This window comes from Pangasianodon hypophthalmus, chromosome 4, assembly GCF_027358585.1.
Source record: "Pangasianodon hypophthalmus isolate fPanHyp1 chromosome 4, fPanHyp1.pri, whole genome shotgun sequence".
Classification (NCBI taxonomy): domain Eukaryota; kingdom Metazoa; phylum Chordata; class Actinopteri; order Siluriformes; family Pangasiidae; genus Pangasianodon; species Pangasianodon hypophthalmus.
The window spans coordinates 13085624-13105791 of NC_069713.1; the positions used below are offsets into that span (position 1 = coordinate 13085624).

The 20168-nt window shown below is 37.7% G+C and overlaps 1 protein-coding gene across 1 annotated transcript in view; it reads right to left on the bottom strand.

The window, feature by feature from the left end:
• The window catches only part of fgf11a (fibroblast growth factor 11a), a 63180-nt gene that overhangs the window by 41269 nt on the left and 1743 nt on the right, over nt 1-20168 (bottom strand). The gene's annotated exons all lie outside the window — the stretch shown is intronic.

The window sequence follows — 20168 nt, forward strand, 5'->3', positions numbered from 1 at the left end:
ACACCCTGGATTAGATGTCATTCCATTGAAAGCACCACACACACACACACACACACACACACACACACTCACGCACACGCACACACCTATTGGCAATTTAGATTAGCCATTTCGCCTAACAACAAAAGAAACTGGAGAAAACCCACACAGCTGCAGAAAGAGAATGAACTCAGGATTAAACCACAGACCCTGGAGTTATGAAGCACCAACACTACCTTCTGCACCACTGTTCCACCCAAATTACTAACTGCACCTTTAAAATGTTGCTTTGTGATGCTACATTGTGCATCCAGACTGACTCACTCAGCTTCGCAGCCTGAGCGGAGTGTGTGGGAGTAGACCTGAATGTCGGATAAAAGGCCTCAGCGATTGAGTGACTGATTGCTCACATATAAAATTAAATTCACTTTTTAATTACACCAGAAATTAATCAATGTGTGAGAGTATGAGTGTGTGTGTACGTTTGCTATGCACCACTGGAAATGCTGTTGGTGATGTCAGAACACCACATCATCGTCACACTGCACCAACATTGCAACAAAAAGGAAAACGTTCCTGCATACCAAAAAAAAAAAAAAAAAAAAAGATGGACCTCTAAAACCATCACCATCACCATCACCACTTTTCTTTTCTTCCTCTCATCTTAGTGTTGCTGTCTGTACATTAGTCTGTTTCTCCCTTCCACTCATCTCTCCATCTCTTTCCTTGTCCTGTTATCTCTCTCTCTTTCTCTGTGTAATCATATCCTTTGCACCATAAGCCTGCAGTCTAATCTCACGCATCGATACTCTTTAATTAATCTGATTTGTTCTTTGTTCTGTCTCTCTCTCGCGCTCTCCGTCGCTCTGTTCCCTCACTTTCACTGTCGTTCTCATGGCAGCTCATCATCCCCCTCTTCACTCGTTTACCGCACTGTAACAGCCAACACAGAGGCATAAAGAGACGGGAAACACAGCCGGTCAAGCCTAAGGAGTCTCTGTCATCATTAAGCGGAGGAGAGAAACAGAACAGCAGCCTAATTGGCACAGACACAATAAGGGATTAGATAAAGTAGGTTCCCTGACACTGAATTATTGAAAACAATGAAGAAAAGGGGTTGTAAACTCACGGGGGACAAAATACTCGGTAGGAACGAAGCCCAAATGATTATTTTGATTGTACACTAAAGCCAAACACTGTGGAAAGATGAAGATTAAGGTAAGGTAGAAGTAGAACAGGAAGTAATGGCATATTCTGAATTGGAGATAAATACCTTAGACTTAACCAAACAGTCTTTATGTGCAGTATAAAGACTACACATTTATTGTTGCTGCTAGAGTTTTGATTTCGGTTCCCTTTTCATCAATAAAAATGTATGCATGATTGCACATAATTGGAATCATTTGTCTTGCTGTATAATAACTCACTGGTCAGTAAATTTGCTACATTCATCGGCACCCATGGTAATTCCTTTACAGTTCACTGAATGCTTCTAGCTTTCTAAAAATGCTCTACCTAGAACTTCTTAAAAGGGAAGATAATAGATTTGTATAAAATATAATATATTTGAATGACTTTATTTTCTTATTTGATTTATGTTTAATAACTGTTTCCTTTTTGGTCATACACATCTCCATGTTTGATATTTATGCAAACAAGAAAGAAGGAAAGAATAATACACATATCCGATCTAATGTGGAAACCTCTCATCAATCAGGACCACGTTCGGCTAGCTGTCATTTATATTTCCAATTAAAGCAGGAGTAAGACCTCATACATCCATAAACATCTATACAGAATTTCATTCATTCATTCATCTTCAGTAAGAGCTGTATCTTGGTCAGTGTTGCAGTGGATCCAGAACTTATCCTGGAAACACGGCGAGCGAGGCAGGAATACACCCCAGACAGGATGCCAGCCCATCACAGGGCACAGTGTGCACACACATTCACACACTCATTTATGCCTAGGAGCAATTTAGAATTGACTGCCAAACTACTGGTGTGTTTTTGGGAGGTGGGAGGAAACCAGAGAACCTGAGGGAAACCCATATAGACACTTTGAGGCTACCTTTTACATTGTAGATTTACCTCATTTGGCTGACACTCTTATCCAAAGCAACTTACAGATGAGACAGGATTACAACAGTAGCAGCTTGGTAATGGGATTTGAACATGACCTTCGAATTACTAGCCCAATGCCTTCCCCACTAAGTGACCACTGCCTTGCTGTGCCACTATGGCACATGGGAAAAAACTGTGCTTAATGTTCGGGACCAGTGACTGTGCTCCAAATATGCTAACTACACTCAGTAACCCTGACTCAGCATATACCAGTACCAGAAGTGGGCACTACTGCATATGATTTGATCCCTGTTTGTTAAAGTAGAGTAAAAGTTATCCACCGGCAGCAACATGCTGATGCAACTTGATGTAATCAATGTATCTGATATAAATGTCTCTGCTGGGAGGGAGTAGAATTCTCATTACTAAACTGCATCTCTTATAGATGGTCTAAAAGATGGTCTTTTTCGCTTCCCAAGAACTGTGGCCACTTTAGTGGCCACTAAAACATATAATATACTTATATTTACATGATTAAACACAGACCTCCGTGGGTTCTCCTAGTTTTAGTTAGTGTACGTAAAACAGGTCTTTCCATTAGGAAGCAAAATAGAGCAAAGAAAGAAAATCTTTTTGACATTGGTCCAGATCAGAGTCCCCATACTGCTTTGGAGGGTCAAAAGTAGGACTTTATTAGACCATTTAAACAAAACTTTATAGGTAATATATATATATATATATATATATTTTGAAGGGTAATGCTAAATGCACTTTTAGAAAAATGGTTCTTCAAGGAGTACTTTGTATGTTAAAGTATAGTTAGCTTTCTAAAATGGCTAGATTGCAACCATTTTTAATAGGAAATTGGGTTCTGGGTGGAACTTTTAAAGGTCCTCCCTGAGGGACAAGCCAAAGAACCCTTAAGCTTTCTAAATTTTAACCTTTTGTCAAAATTTGATCTTTTTATTTGATTTATTTAAATTCACTTATCTTATTGTTGTCATACAGCCATCTTCTCGGCTTATACACACATTGGACCACACGTACATATGGAACTGTGGCTCCATAACACAAATGTGATTGAGTGCCTTTCCCTTGCCACACACCTTCCCATATCACACACTGTTCTCGGTTTAGACTGCTAAGAGCAGTGCCCCATTGGAGCAAGATAGTTGCCACTGACACTTCCGTTACTGGCTGGGGTGTAGTGTGGTGCCACAGGGGCACGGCTCCATGTGTCCATCTGGCCCTCGAGTTCTTTGCTCCAATTGAGAAACATTTTTATTCATTGATTCACTCAGACCACATTGTGATTGTCATCTATATCACTGCTACCAGTGGCATGAGTGCAGCGTTCATCTCCAAACACCTTTCCAGTTAGTCCTAAGATGTGTTAATTTCTTATGACATTGCGGCATATGTTATCCAGGTGATCTCACTGTCCCTGGTGGTTAAGAGGGGTCAAATAGAATGCCACTTACATATATAACTGTAGGTCTATGAACTCTGGATAATTGCCAGGATTTCTTGTCATTTGGAACCAGTGTGGACCAGGCCAGATCGAGGCAAGAACGTTTCAGGGGAAAAAATGCTGTATGAGTGCCATATTTATTGCAAATACTGCATAATACATCACTTTATGACTTTGATGGAAGGTCTTGGCATGTGTGCATACGTGCACAACAAGGTATCCAGGTGACTGTCACTGCCCCTGGAAGTTATTTGGGTAATTAGGATCACAGTTCCATATGTAACTAGTGATCCTCAACATGCCAGTGAATCTGTTACACTACTGATAGTTTACCTTTATATAGCAGGGTCATACAATCTCTCTGTACTTTTTTCAACAAGTATTTTTTGTTTAAAAATTCCCTTCTTTATATTTAGCTGCTCACACTATGTCATGCTATGCTAGGAAAACACACCACTACCACATCATTGTGGCGTTTACATTTCTAAATATATATTTCTATATATTTATATATAACAAAAATAAAAAGAAACCTACACCATTTGTGTCCTTATGGTCGAAATAGTTAGTAGTATTTATAGTAAATGGTATGCTAAATCAACAGTACATCTGCAGTCTTCCTGGCTGCCACTGAACATGTATGTGGCTAAAAAAAAAAAACACCTTAAAAGCCCATTAGAACAAGGACATGTTGACCTGCCTTTATATTACAGCGTTTGTGTTTTTAAAAGGACAATGACCTTGGACCAGTCATGAAGGGGAATAAAGAGGAGGGGGGCTCACTGTCACTCAACACTGATGTGCTTTAAGTAGTTTGATTTTTATCTCTGAAATGCCAAGTGAGATTCTGTGTTACAGAAAGGCAGTGGGCGTAAATATGTCTATGATTTCATTAATTATCCATAAAGATTAGAGTTGTGTGTGTGCTCACATTAAATAGAGCTGGAACACTGAACAGTGCTCACAATAGAGATTGTGCATCAGGGATGGGTTTATGAGTGTGTGTGTGTATGTGTGTGTGTGTGTGTGTGAATGTCTTAGTCTCAGTCAGTTATGGGGATAAAACAAAATTTCCTATTATAATGGAGCACACACACACACACACACACACACACACACACACTGGCCATCTAACCCTTGAATAAGAGGTTGTTTGCCTCCAGGCAGTTCAGTTTTCATCATTCTTTCCTCATCTAGTTTTTTCGATAGGATCCTGAAAAAAAAAAGCCTATTTTTTCTTTCATGCATTTTTTTTATTTAAAGTGCAATGATTACCTACCGCAGCTCTATTACAGACTTTGGAAAACCACAAGTAAGCAGTATTTCTTGTGGTCATAATCAAGGGTTACAGCTAATATAGCTAATATACATAGCTAATGCACTTCTGAAAGCTGAAAGTTGCATCTCTTCTTGCGGGGTTATAGTGTACCAAAGCACAACATCCTTTTTCGATAATGTCTCTCTCTCCATTTGAAAAGGACAGTTACTCTGGGACACTTAGAGGAAGGGATTCATTAAAATTATAGCCATTTTTTTTCCATTTATGCCAGAGAAAAGTTATGAGTAGGTGTTCTTGCTCTCTTGACCTTTCTTGTGCTCTCTCTCTCTCTCTCACGCTCTTTCTCTCTCTGTCTCTCTCTCTCACACACACACACACACACTTTTCACATTTCACACTGTCACTGATGTTACATTAATTAATAGGTCCATTAAGACGCTTTTAATTAAGTCTTCTTATCCAGTTCCAATGAGTCACTGCAGCCATATTCACTGCTGATTTCTGTCTTCCACCTTCATTTCATCATAACACTTCTCTCTTTCTCTCTCTCTCACTCTCTCTTTTTTTTCCGCATCATGCTTTTTGCTGACTAGGGAGTCCCTGAAAGTGCCGAGTGGTGCTTCCCATCAGCACGGATATCACAGGGAGGCCCCAAGTGCAATTAAACAGAAAGACAGAGAGAGACATATTGAGAGGGACAGGGAAAAGAGGACTCAGCCTGGGGTAATCATTCTATAAAAGCACCTCCGAGTCTCAGCTGTCTTGAATGTCAGCAATTACGGGACTCAGAGGACCACCAGGAGGAACACACATTTACAATCAGACGTATACGCATACACAAATGCATGGACATTTTTTTTCAGCCCCAAGGTGTACATGCAGAGGACAGGACAAAATCAATGCATGATAGACAGAATGAAAAAAGAGGGAAATGGAAGAGAAACCCCTGGGACAATTGATCCTTCCTACAGCAACTCAGAATATTCACAATAATATAAAATTAAACTTCACGTCTGTAGGTGTGTCAGTATGGAAAAGCCTTCAGAAAGCTTTTTCTAACCAATCTCTCTTTCACTCTCATGGATATTTAACATGTATTTGCCTAAAAAGTAACTTCAAAGCCCATTAAAAGGAGGACAGGGTGACACTTATTAGTTGCAGGAGTCACCCCTGCACACACTCACAATAAAAAATAAAATATTTTTAAGAATACTAAGAATAACAAGTAAGGTATAAACATGGTGGGATGTGCTGTTATAAGAAAATAATCAACCATGGGGTGGTGTGATGTGACCCACAGCAAAGCAGAGTTACTGTCACAACCACGAAGTTGATTATTTTCCAAAATCAGCATGTCTCAAAGTGTACCTTTTCTACCACAGTAATTTGCAGATGATTCAAAATTTGTAACTGCTTATAGTTACATTTAACATTGTGGACTGTCCATGAAAATATGTAGCTTGGCATGTTACAGAGAAACTGGAAAGCAGAACATCTTGAAGACTTTTCTGTGGCGGAAAACTTAAAGTTACTGTTACAAAGCGTCGAAACTGTTTACGCAAGTGTCCTCCATACACATTTCTGTGTAAGTTGTTACTATAGATACCACGTTGTTTTAAAAAAAAACACCTACTGACCAATCAGAACTGAAACTTCAACACTGGTGTGGTATAAGCACATATAACTTTTAGTAAATGCTGCCTGTGTTTTAGTAAATGTATGTATATTGTTATTTATAGTTTGTTGTTTGTTCTTCTTTAGGCTGCTCCTGTTAGGGGTCGCCACAGCTGATCATTAGTCCGCATATATGATTTGGCACAGTTTTTACCCAGGATGCCCTTCCTGACCCAAGCCTCCCAAATTTTGTCCGGGTTTGGGATTGGCACTGTGGGTGCACTGTTGTGTGCATCCCCTGTGGCTGGGGTTGGGTCCCTGTCCAGGAATCAAATTAATCACCACTCAATCATTTTCTTTGCAAAACTCAAAATTACCAATTAGAAACTAAATTTTCCTTAAATGTAATTTTCTAAAACAAAAATTTTAAGGTCGGCCTCAACAGTAATACACAAACACACCCAAAACAGCTTCCACAGTTAAAGGTAGTGAGGAATATAATGTCAGGATTTAACAACTCCCAAGATAAGAAAATAATGTCCTCTGTATCTCCTCTGAATATACTCAAAATGAAAGTACACAATTTTTGGTGGGTCTAATAACCACTACAAAGGACATCCTTTCCAGCATCTTCCGGATGTTACAAGAATGTCTTCCTGATATTATTGGAACATGGACAATGTACAAGACCAACACAGGAGCAAACATATATGTTGTTGAATGTGATCTCTATGTTGTAATTGCAATACAGTTACCAGAACAGTCTTGGAGTATTTCCACAAAATGTTATCCAGCAAACCAAAATCAATTAAGCATCTCCTGCAAGTTCTCCTAATGATGTCATTGTATAATGAGCTTATTATAGTGGAGTTTAACTTGTACACTTCAGCTTTCTATTTAAAAACCAGCAGAAGACAGACAGTAAGATAAGGTTTAGTGAACTGCTAGCTATTATGGAGATCAGTGTAATCATTTTGGTAATGAGTGTTACTTTAGAAAAAGATTACTTTAGAAAAGACCTATTTGAGATGAACAGCTTTAGTGGAATTCTGATATAAGCTGAACACACTATTAGTCTTGTTCTGACTATGACTCTGTATAAGTGTATGGACAGTAATGTGTAATAAAACAGTATTCACTCTAACACACATTAACAGTAAATTTCTCCTTTTGCATTGGACAAAGACACTGTGATTTCCCTCCATTCTGCATAGACTGTTTCTGTACCATACATCATATCAACTGGAGTACTTCTTTCTTGTTTTTAATAAAGGAGTGAGAAAGAGAATAAAACGTAATTATTGCTGAAGTGATTACACAATTACCCTTATCACTAATAATAATGTGACTCCAAAGGAGATGGCAGTGTTAGGAGTTAGGAAAATTCCCTTGTGTTTTCCTCCAACATCAACATACACTCACAAACGCACACACACACACACACACACACACATTACGTACTGCGCATTGGAGTACATGTGTTTGTTTAAACAAAAGCACAGAAGAATTACAGCTGAAACTTGGGTGTTGTATTGCTTGTTTACCTGTGTGTGCGTGTGTGTGTGTGTGTGTGTGTGTGTGTGCACATGTAAGAGTGTGAAAAAGGGAGAGATCAACTGTATGCAGTGTTTCTGAATCACTTTGCTGGTCGCAGCCCGTTTCTGCGTGTGTGTGTGTGTGTGTGTGTTTGTGTGTTGTGTTTTCCTGAGGATCAAGAGCAGCACAGGTGTGGGACGCGTCCTTCACTTTAATGTGCCATCAATCACACATGCTGGAAACATGCCAGAGTGTTAACAACACCAGACGGATCACCCACACACATACACACTCATGCTCTTTTATAACAGAGCCAAAAAAAAAAAAAAAACACATGACTTCGTTTACCCACAGAAAGACAGTGAGAAATCAAGTACATAAACACACAAGAAAAAAAAAAATCAGTCATGTGAACTATTATATGAATTATTTGAAGTATATAATGTAAGTATAAGCTCTACACTGAATTGTCTTAAAATATCACTCCTTTGTTTATTTGATTGAAAGAGATGAAGTTTATTTCCTAGCAAGCCCCAGTTTGTCAATGTCAGCAATTTCTTTCCATCATCAAACTGCTCTGTAAACTTAGAGAAGAACCTGATAGGTAGACCTGCTGCCTACTGCATTGTTGGATCAGTGGCTTTGTAGTAGATCCATCCATCCATCCATCCATCCATCCATTTTCTGTACCGCTTATCCTACACAGGGTTGCAAGGGAGCCTGGAGCCAATCCATCACACGGCACAATCGCACACACACTCATACACACACACCCATTCACACACTATGGACAATTTGGAAATGATAATCAGCCTACAACGCATGTCTTTGGACTGAAGGACGAAACCGGAGTACCCGGAAGAAACCCCCGAAGCACAGGGAGAACATGCAAACTCTGCACACTGTATTAGATCAGTTTATCAAAAAAATAAAAAAGTAACAAATATCAAGCTCTTTCTTTAACATTAGTCTCAGGTCTCAGATGCTCCACCCACAGCCTACTAGCCACAAGCTTCAGACTCTCGAAGGCTGTGATTTGATTGGCTATCTGCACTTCTATATACAGTATATGCCCACACAACATGCACCAGTTTCTGTCAAGTACACAACTTTTTTGAATATCGTGACGCAATAAGGCTTTTAGAGCTAGATTTAAAAAAAAAAAACAAAACGTGATGCACTACGATGTGAAGCAGAGTTACTGTTACACCATGAAATTGATTATGTTCCTATAGCAACACATCCCAACGTGTTTTATTCCTTTTACACTACAGCAATTTTATTTTATCTATTTATTAAAGAACGATACATCATACATTTAACCATTTTTAGTAACATTTATTGTTGTGAAATGTCTGTGAAACAAGTCAGTTCCTGCTATGACTTACGTTATAACAGCTTTAAACAGTCATTCCCTTACCAGCCTCCCCATTCCTCTCTTCTACTCTCTCTTGAAGTTAATAAAACAATAAAAGACCAAGAAACCACAAAGCACAAAGTCATCTGTCCTGAATGCTCCCCCATGGTGAAGACTGACTTTTACAAAGGCTTAGATTATGTGAAGTGTCCGCCATTAGAATAAGTGCATTAATATAATCCTATGATTAGAATTGCAGCTGGCACCAATTTCATAGCTGCTCTTATTAAAAATTAATCAACACCTTCTCACCAATCAGAATTGAGAATTCAACAGCACTGTGATATAATTATTATTTTATATCCCATGATTATATCCCTTGGGGAAAAAAAGCATGGATTCAAAATAAAATAATGTGTGAGAAATACAGATTCTTTCCCAGGATTTATCCAGTGAACAGCTTAGAAATAGACATACATATTAAATGTAAACGTAAAAACATCTTTATTTATTGTGTACAGAGAAATTAGAACTTACAAAAGTTGGTATGTACTACATTATAACTCTTTTTAAGTAGATTAATATATTCACAATTGCAAATTTATAATTTTATAATACTAAATATTTCCTCTTTATTCCTGAATGTAATATAAGAACACCACTGTAATGTCGTAATGTTTTGTTGAGGAAAAAGTTGCCCAAGTAGTGTGATGTGCTATAAAACATATGCTGTCAATTATAGTTAAAGGCAGTTAAATGTGAAGACAAAAAGGAAGTTACATGTTATGTTTAAAAAACGTAAAATTAGGTTGTTTCTCTGTGTTGGTGATCTTCATACTCACATGTTTGAGATATAACTCTCTCTCTCTCTCTCTCTCTCTCTTTTTCTCTCTTTCTCACACACAAACACACACACACATCTAATATATATTTTGTAGATGTAAGTATCAGAAAACACTGACTACATTTTATTCTCTATTACATAGACAGCACAGTGCTACAGTATAAACAAATACATGATGTTTGTTTCTCTGTATTTCAAATGCCTGAATATGAAGAATTATTTTAAAAATGCCTGATTCTGATTTACGCCGTTATGTTATATCATCACTACAACATGGCATTAACATAACAGCCCTTTCATTTAATGTAAAAAGTGTATAAAGTCATTGAATGCCAATCAACAAAATATATCAGTACAAGTCTCTTAGCCTCTCCCAAAGCATTTCAAATCAGAAATCTTATCTTCCTGATTAGTATGATGTGGTTTAAGACTAAAAAATAGGCTCAAATCGATGAAGTTGTGTTAGACATGGGATCAATGTCTTGTTAAATATTTTCATTTGAATTACACTGAGCTTAGGCTGATCTGTACTTGTCTGTAAAATGGGATGCACATTGTAAAACAAGAGATCATATCTCTGGTATCTGAGAAGAAGATTTCTTTTGATTATTTATCTTTTCTTTTAATCATTTTAATGTTAATTAATAACTAATAACTAATCCTGAAGAGCATTGTCAAACACACTGTTCTGTAGGGACACTGTAAAAAAGACTTGGAGACTGTGTGTGGGCAACTGCATTCATGTTCCGTAACCGTAGCTTTTAGTTTTAACCTTTAGCCCTAGCCTCAGCCTCTGCCCTTAGCCGTAGTCGCAGTCCTGGCAGTGGTAAGAGTGGGCACTTCCTTTTAGTCTTACAGTGCTTTGCTATGTGCTCTGCGCTTAGTACTACTTATTTTTTAATTACAGCCGAAGAAGGTGAACATACTGTAGTTTCCAGTGTTCATTAATATATGTTGTGCATACACAAGGTAATTATCACCTACATCCAGTAGTCTTTATTTTAACAATGATCACAGTTTCCTCTAGCATTCTATAGATCAGACTTGGAAAAAACCCTAAACTTATATGCAGTACTGTGCAAAATTCTTAAGCACCCTATTTTTTTAATAAATACAAATTTTGTGATAGATATTTATTTTATGACTTCTGCAACATTGAGTCAGTACAAAACATTTTAGATTTCCAAACATTACATTTCCATCAGAAAGTTAAATATTACAGAAAATGTTTGTTACAGAAATGCTACTGAAAAACCTACCAGCTAATTTCCTTATAAAATGTACCTTCGTCTACTGATGCATGTATAAAAAGCAAAGAGTTGTCACACCAAATATTGACTTTGTGTGATTCATTACTGTTTATTGCTCTTTACAGTATTTGCAAATGTAAAAACATTTAATTTCATTATTTTTGAAGGCATTTTATTGTTTTATTATTATATAATAAAATCACTATTTTATTATTCTCTTTTTTTTTACTGTATGAGTTACATTGTTTGATTTTAGCATTTTATTAATGCAGTAATTTTGGCAGCCCTTTTTTCTTTTGTGATAAAAAAGGAATCACATTCTGCTCTGGAAAATCACTATTAATTTTTTACCATTAATCCATAGTTTGCTTCAGCTTTGTCTCTGCAGGTCTCATGTACAGCATGTATACAGTACAGTAACATGTTCGATACCAGCAAAATGCTGTAAGCTAAAAGAAAATCATATGAGTGTAATGTCACTCAGAGCTGCAACACACTCACGCAGAGCTTCAGTCCTCACTCAACTCATAACCCTGTCAGCAGGAATTTGATGGGTTGTGTAAGGGCTACGTCTGAGACCTGTGTAGTCGAGAGCTGACGGTGCTGCCCTGAAACGTACACACACTGGCATGGGGAAATGAGTCACAGTGTCCCTGTGGTATATAAAAAAAGGCTGACTGTCATCTTTCCCATCAGCTTTCATATGTAATGAAACTCTAAAGTACAGTATAATTAAAATCGGACGTGGTAACAGAAGCACACTGAAAAAAAAAAAAAGATGCCTTGAATTTACTTCATTCAAACACATATCATTTCCACATGACTAAAATATATACCAATCTTTTAGTTTACTTACTTTTGGTAATAATCGTGTTGATGCATTCTATTTTATTAACATGGATATGAAGCAAACTATTTTTTATATATAGCATCACTATTTTTTAGTGTCATGTACCCATAGCTGCATTTAGTTCTATTTCTATAGACTTTTTTTCTTTTTACAACAGACATACAGGAGCAGAAAGGGAAAAAAACTACAGTAATTACAGTACAGTGATAATGTCTGTTGTAGATTTTTTTTTTTCATTGAAGAGAAAATAATGACAAATAAAAGGTTTTGCTAAGCTTTCAAAGTTGTCATATGTGTCCTTTACAAGCAGTGAATTCATTCGATTTGTTTCGCAGACAGCAGCAGATGATTATTTGGAAATGTCTGTATATGTACTAGTGAGAGTTTAGCTCTGTTATTCAATGTTTACAGTACGGAATAACAATCCCACATAAGCTGATGATTTTAATCAGACTTCATTTTTCACTTATTTGGTAATTATGATGGTAATTTGTAGAAAATTAAATTACATTTAATGTAAAGGCTCGAGTCAAATTTACAAGATGGCAAAACATAAAGCCAAACATAAAAGTGTCATAGAATAGATTTTTATTTCTGTTAATGCATCTTGTGACTGTGCCTCTGCTGCAGAACAACACAGCACCAAAAATATCTACCTGGCAAGTTCTTTGGGAGGAGGATCCAAATGAGGGTGTTTTACTCTGAAGGGAAGACATAGCTAAAAGGGAAAGACCTTGGAGGGGAGAGCTGACCGCTTTTCCTCTTTTTTTTTTTCTTTTCCACTGACACAGAGCTAGCACTGTTCTGGGAACTAGGAAACCTTTTTAAGAACCAGTGTGTATTTCCATGAGTATAAAAGCAGAGCCATTATGTAGTCAGATGTGGGAGTTTTGCTAATGCATGGTGTAAAATTAATGACAACCTTGGATGAATTTACAAGTAGCACCTCCGGCTTTTTCATCCAAAGCATTTATCTATAGCACAAAAACATTATCATAGACAATAATTACACAAAAAAGTTAAATACCTGTTTTTTTTTTTTATTATCATTACTATTTTTTGTTATTTCTGCAGCTCCAACTACTGTGTTCTTAGCAAATACCAGTGAAATATTTCTTTCTTTCTCAGACTATGGGCGAATTTTCTGGACTTTTTCAAAGCCTAAGAAAATTCTAATTCAAACCTGCATTCACAATTGCACTTCCTGTGTTAGTCTTAAAATAAAATACATAATTTATATTCAGACACAAACAAGCTTATGTGCATAACAACATACAGTGGCTGCCAAAGTCAGGTTTTAATCTTCATGCTCCAGCTCTGCCAAAAATGAAACACTCTTGAAATCCTGTTTTAAAATTTGCATTTTCATTGCATTGTCACTTTATTTCATTTGAACGCTGCCAATTTATAAGCAAAAATTTTTAGCTAAATAAACTTCCTTGCTTACAAACATCTGGATAAGCGACTTGACTAACATGACTGAATGGCGACAACAGTTCCACCTTAATGCTTACTTCATGGCTATGAATGCGATAAAGAGAAGTGATTATGTTTTGTTTCACATTGGCACTTTACTCACATTACTCCCTTTGACTAATGTCATGGACTCTGAACAGATGTTCTGCCACAGTATTTTTTGAGTGTATGGTGCTTTGCTGACCTCCACCTGCCTTAGACACTCAGCTTAACACTCCAACAGGGGTGGACTCTTGGCAGAGTGTGTGAAAGAAATCTATATATGTTTGAAGTTGAGCCTGTGTAAAAACATTAATACCCATCTGAAACACAATGACACCACCGCAGCAGGTGTGAGTGATGGTGCAGTTAGTGAATTTCATAGAGCCATGCAAAACAGGTGTGTGTGTGTGTGTGTGTGTTTCTCTCATTCCAGGGCATTTTAGTAGAGGTAATGAAAACTATTTCAGCCTGAGTAAATATAAAACAGTTCTCAGATAGTTTATCACTGACCGTTCAGACTGATGCTGCTGTTAAGTAAAAGGTCTCTCTCATTATAGCCAAGATGTTAAACACACAGCCTTTCCACTCTAGCAGTGCTTATTTAGTTAGTGTCTCAGTACTGGGGTTAAATTTAAAATTCAGAAATCAGAAACAGCACACAGACTGTCACTGTCACTAAACTCTACCTTGTCTTGTCGCTGGGGTAGTACCCTCATCTTTCACAAGTATCTTTCTTTGGGAAATGTGAATATAGTGTGCCTTTTAAATTATAGGCACACATAATTAGAGCATTGGGATTACTTTGTGTCTTAGTTAGTACATACTATAAATCTTTACCTTCCCAAGTAAAAGAAACACTGTAAAGGTATAAAAGATGTATCCTTGAGAGTTCAACCCCAGCAACAAGAAAAGGTCCAGTTTATTTCTTTATTTGTGAGCGTGTAGGCAGATAAAGCCAGTGAGGTTATGTGACGTGAATAGGATGCAGGTTGCCCTCTGGATGCATTGCACACCAGTGACTCCAGTGTTCCATTGTATTTTAATCCTGCAAATGCTTAAATGTCACTGAAATGTCATCACCTTTCTTGTGAGTTGGTGTGTGTGTGTGTGTCTATTTGTATCACATGTTTGTTACTCTTTGACACAAGAGATATAGCACTGTGGGAACCTCGTGTCCCAAATGTCCCCATAAAAGTCCCCATTTTCCCTTTATACTTTTACTTTATTTTACTTTTTCCTTTTTTTCTTACTGTGGTCTGGATACTGGTTAGGGATTACTCTATTGCTTCTGTAGCACTTATTCACATTCAATTTTTTTTTTTTCACTTTATTCCTATATAGGTTTTAGGTCTTTTAGAGTTGTGGGTAGAATTTGGCTGGTCCCCACAATGAAATCTGATTTTTTTTTTTTACACGAAAAAGCAACTTTTATTATAAATAAATAAATAAAAATAAAAAAGTACTTGTGGTTACTATGGTTAAGGTTAGGGTTAGTGTGTGTGTGAGTGTGTGTGTGTGTGTGTATTTGTGTTTTGGCTTGGTGCAGCCAAAGCTCCCTGAACAAAAAAGACAGAGGTCACACACACACACACACACACAGACACACACAGACACACATCAACTCACACTCTGCTCATTCGTGACAGCACTTGTTCCATGCTGAGCTGCAGCACCCAGACTTGCGTCCTGCAGGTGAAGATAAATCTGTGTGCAGTGAAAGATCAGAAACTCAATCAATAAAATCACTGAGCAGTCACAGTGACCTACCTGCTCCCCACTGACAGAGAGAGAGAGAGAGAGAGAGAGAGAAAGAGTCCCCTCACTGAGTTAGTCCTGGAATGGGCACACACACACACACACACACACACAAATATCTACCAATTCCTTTGCAATCTAGGTTTAACAAGCTGGAGTAAACTTGAAGTTCTCTGACAGGACTGAAAGAGAGTTAGAATGAGGGATTACCTTTTTGTGATCCCATTTTTCTTGCTCACCCAATGACAGAAAAGTAAAAACAAAAAGAGGAAGAGAGAGAGAGAGAGAGAGAGAGAGAATTCAGCCTTCTCTAAGGAGTTTATTGTGAAATTACTCACAAAGGGCTCTCTCTCTCATTCTCTCTCACTCTCTCTGATACAGATCTCCTTCTATCATCCACATAATAAAACAATAACTGAATAACTGCAGCGCTTTGGAGGAGTTTATGCTGATCCACACACTGACCAAGGGAGAAGGAAGTCTGTGTCCAGGAGAACGGTGTGGTATTTTAGCTGGGAATTAACTCTGCTGCAGCAGATGCTGTGCTATGGGAGGATGGTTTCCCTCATAATTACCATGATGAACTTGCCACATGACTGTCATTAATATACCCACAGAGACACAGAGACTATGCAGAGCCTGACCCTCTGAACTGATGCAGCTCTCTGAAATGTGCATCAGTGTGTGTGTGTGTGTGTGTGTGTGTGTGTGTGTGTGTGTAATAAGTGAAAGAGAAGTAAATCTTTAGACTTGTGCATTGTGTGTGCCACTGGGCCTCACCTCCTAACCCCCAAAACACACCCCAAAATACTACAACATACACCCTGCCATACACTCCACTATACACCCCAACATACACTACAACATATACTCCACAATACACTACAACATACACCTCAAAATACACTCCACTATACACCCCAACATACACTACAACATATACTCCACAATACACTACAACATACACCTCAAAATACACTCCACTATACACCCCAACATACACTACAACATATACTCCACAATACACTACAACATACACCTCAAAATACACTCCACTATACACCCCAACATACACTACAACATATACTCCACAATACACTACAACATACACCTCAAAATACACTCCACTATACACTCCAACATACACTACAACATATACTCCACAATACACTACAACATACACCCCAACATACACTCCACTATACACTACAACATACACCCCAACATACACTACAGCATACACTACAACATATACTCCACAATACACTCCACCATACACCCCAACATACACTACAACATACACCCCAACATATACTCCACAATACACTCCACCATACACCCCAACATACACTACAACATACACCCCAACATACACTACAACATACACCCCAACATATACTCCACAATACACTCCACCATACACCCCAACATACACTACAACATACACCCCAACATATACTCCACAATACACTCCACCATACACCCCAACATACACTACAACATACACCTCAAAATACATTCCACCATACACCCCAACATATATTCCACAATACACTACAACATACACCCCAACATACACTACAACATACACCCCAACATACACTACAACATACACTACAACATACATTACAACATACACTACAACATACACCCCAACATATACTCCACAATACACTACAACATACACGCCAACATACACTACAACATTCAATTCAATTCAATTCAATTCAATTTTATTTGTATAGCGCTTTTAACAATGAACATTGTCTCAAAGCAGCTTTACAGAAAATAAGAAACAAAAAAGCGCTAAACATACACTCCAACATACACCCGAACATATACTCCACAATACACTACAACATACACTACAACATACACACCAACATACACTACACCATACACTACAACATACACCCCAACATACACTACATCATACACTCCACCATACACTCCAACATACACTACAACATACATCCCACAATACACTCCACCATACACTACAACATACACCCCAACATATGCTACAACATACACCCAACAATACACTTCACCATATACTATACATCATATACCCCATCATATACCGCAACATACACCCCAACATACTCCCCAACACACATTCCAAAATACCTGCCAACATACACTCCAACATATACCCCTGCATACATCCCAAAATACACCCAAACATATACTCCAGCATACACTCCAACATACACTCCAACATACACCCCTGCATACATCCCAAAATACACCCAAACATATACTCCAGCATACACTCCAACATACACTCCAACATACACCCCGACATACACTACACCATACACTCCAACATACACTACAACATACACTACAACATACACCCCAACATACACTACAACATACACCTCAAAATACACTCCACTATACACCCCAACATACACTACAACATACACCTCCACTATACACACCAACATACACTACACCATACACTACAGCATACACTGCAACATACACTACATCATACACTCCACCATACACCCCAACATACACCCAACAATACACTTCACCATATACTATACACTCTAACATATACTCCAATACACCCCCATCATATACCACAACATACACCCCAACATACTCCCCAACACACATTCCAAAATACACCCAAACATATACTCAAACACACACGCCAACATATACACAACATACACTCCAACACACACACTCCAACATATGCAACCCAACACACACCCTAATATACATCTTGCCCCATCGCCACCACTCCAGTGTCAGCACTATAATGGTCAGTAAGTTTTCTATCTGTCTATCATGACAGAGAATTTTTTTTGATGGATCCTTGGTAACATGACATTATGAACCTGTGTTTTCTTGTTATATTAACTTGCAGAGTGGAAAAAAAAAGTGAGCCAAGCCATTCTGTTGATAAGAATTATTTTAAAAAATGATAACTCCTAAGAACTTATGCATTAATTCATGTTTTAGTCAGGAAAGGAAGAAACATTAGCAAATTAAGGAGTTTCAAACAAACATCAATTAACACAAGTATTGATTACTATGTTAACATTACTTATGGATCATTAATACTAAAGTCAGTGATTGTTAATGTTAATTATACCACAGCACTAGAAAATGCTTGATTCTGATTGGTCGGAAGGTGTTGATTAATTTTCTATAATAGCAGCTTCAACCATAGTTCCAGCTTCAAGATTTATATTAATGCACTCATACTAATATGTTATTGTTTCTGTAGTAACAATGTACAGAGGATCTTTTATTTACACTCCACATGAATAGATTAAAAAACATATATAATCATTGATAAGTTTTCTGCAAGGAGATGTTTATTTAATGCTTGTTGAAGGAGCCTACAAGAAAGACTTCAGGACAGAGAACTGTTGTTTTAAAAACCACACCCTAAAACACACACATCTAAACTAGTACCCCTGAACACTAGTGCAAGCGGTGGAGCATTTTAAATTAACAGGTTTGTTGTGATTGTTTGACAGGAAAGTAGAGAGGTCTTTTTTTTATATATATATATATATATTTACAGAGACCAGAAAGCTTCTCTAGCAGATATGCTAAAGACAGCTGCTGGAATGTGTGGAACTTTTTCTAAGATACAAAAATGTGTAAATAGAAAATAAAGTCTGGTATTGTCAGATCCAGCACACATTCTTTAAGCTTTAGAGGCATTTCTGTGACTTATTTAGCATTAATCTCAGTGGCGCCCTCTACTGGCACAGGTAGTTACTAATTAAATCCATTTGAATCAAGGGCAATGCCTTTTCACATACTATAGTCTCTGGTCTGCTGCTCTAGATTTAATCTTTTGCTGCTGTTTTTCAGTGAACCGATATTTATTTTTTGATATTTCCATCTTAATGTACATGTAAAATATGGTAATTTGGTCATGGGCACATAAAAATAGATGTATTATGGAAAATTGAATTCTTGGTCTAAAACAAATCTAATGCAGCTATTTTTCCAAGAGCTGTGTAAGGTCACTCTGGCTGGGTGACAGTAAACAATGCATCATGCTGTCTCAGGAGGAAGAGGAGCAGCTCTGACCAAGACAGTTCTGTTCCACATCACTTCTCCCATGATGCCGTAAAGCTCGGGAGGGCCTTCCCCCTTCTTTACTGTGTTTCTGACCATGAACTCATCAGTGCTGTGATTGATTTATTGTAACAGAGTAAAGGTCTCGATGTGCTTTATTGCACAAACAGATGACACTCAAGCATTCAGCACAAAACACACACACACACACACACTATTACTGTCTTGTATGTGGCTTACAGGTGAGGAGACATGGCAGACAATCAGATCACAGCAAACAGTGATATCTTCCTACCAGTGGAGAGAAGGACAACACAGAGCATACAAATATATTTTTATGGAAAGCTTTAAATTAGACTTGAAAAGTTGTAGTTCAGTCATTCATCTTCAGTAACCCCTTCTCAGGGTCATGGTGGATCCAGAGCTTGTCCCTGAAATACTCTGGATGGGATGCCGTTCCAGCGCAGAGCACCATGTATACACACATTCTGATAGTCATGATAATTTTGTTAAAGTGTTTCCTCACCATACAAATGTATGCAAACCACTCACATGCTTATGCATGAATTTTGAAACCTCAATGTGTACTTTTTCAAATTAACTCCATAAAATTCCCAGGACCAGTTGGCAGGTGCAGATTTCTGTTCTTCACC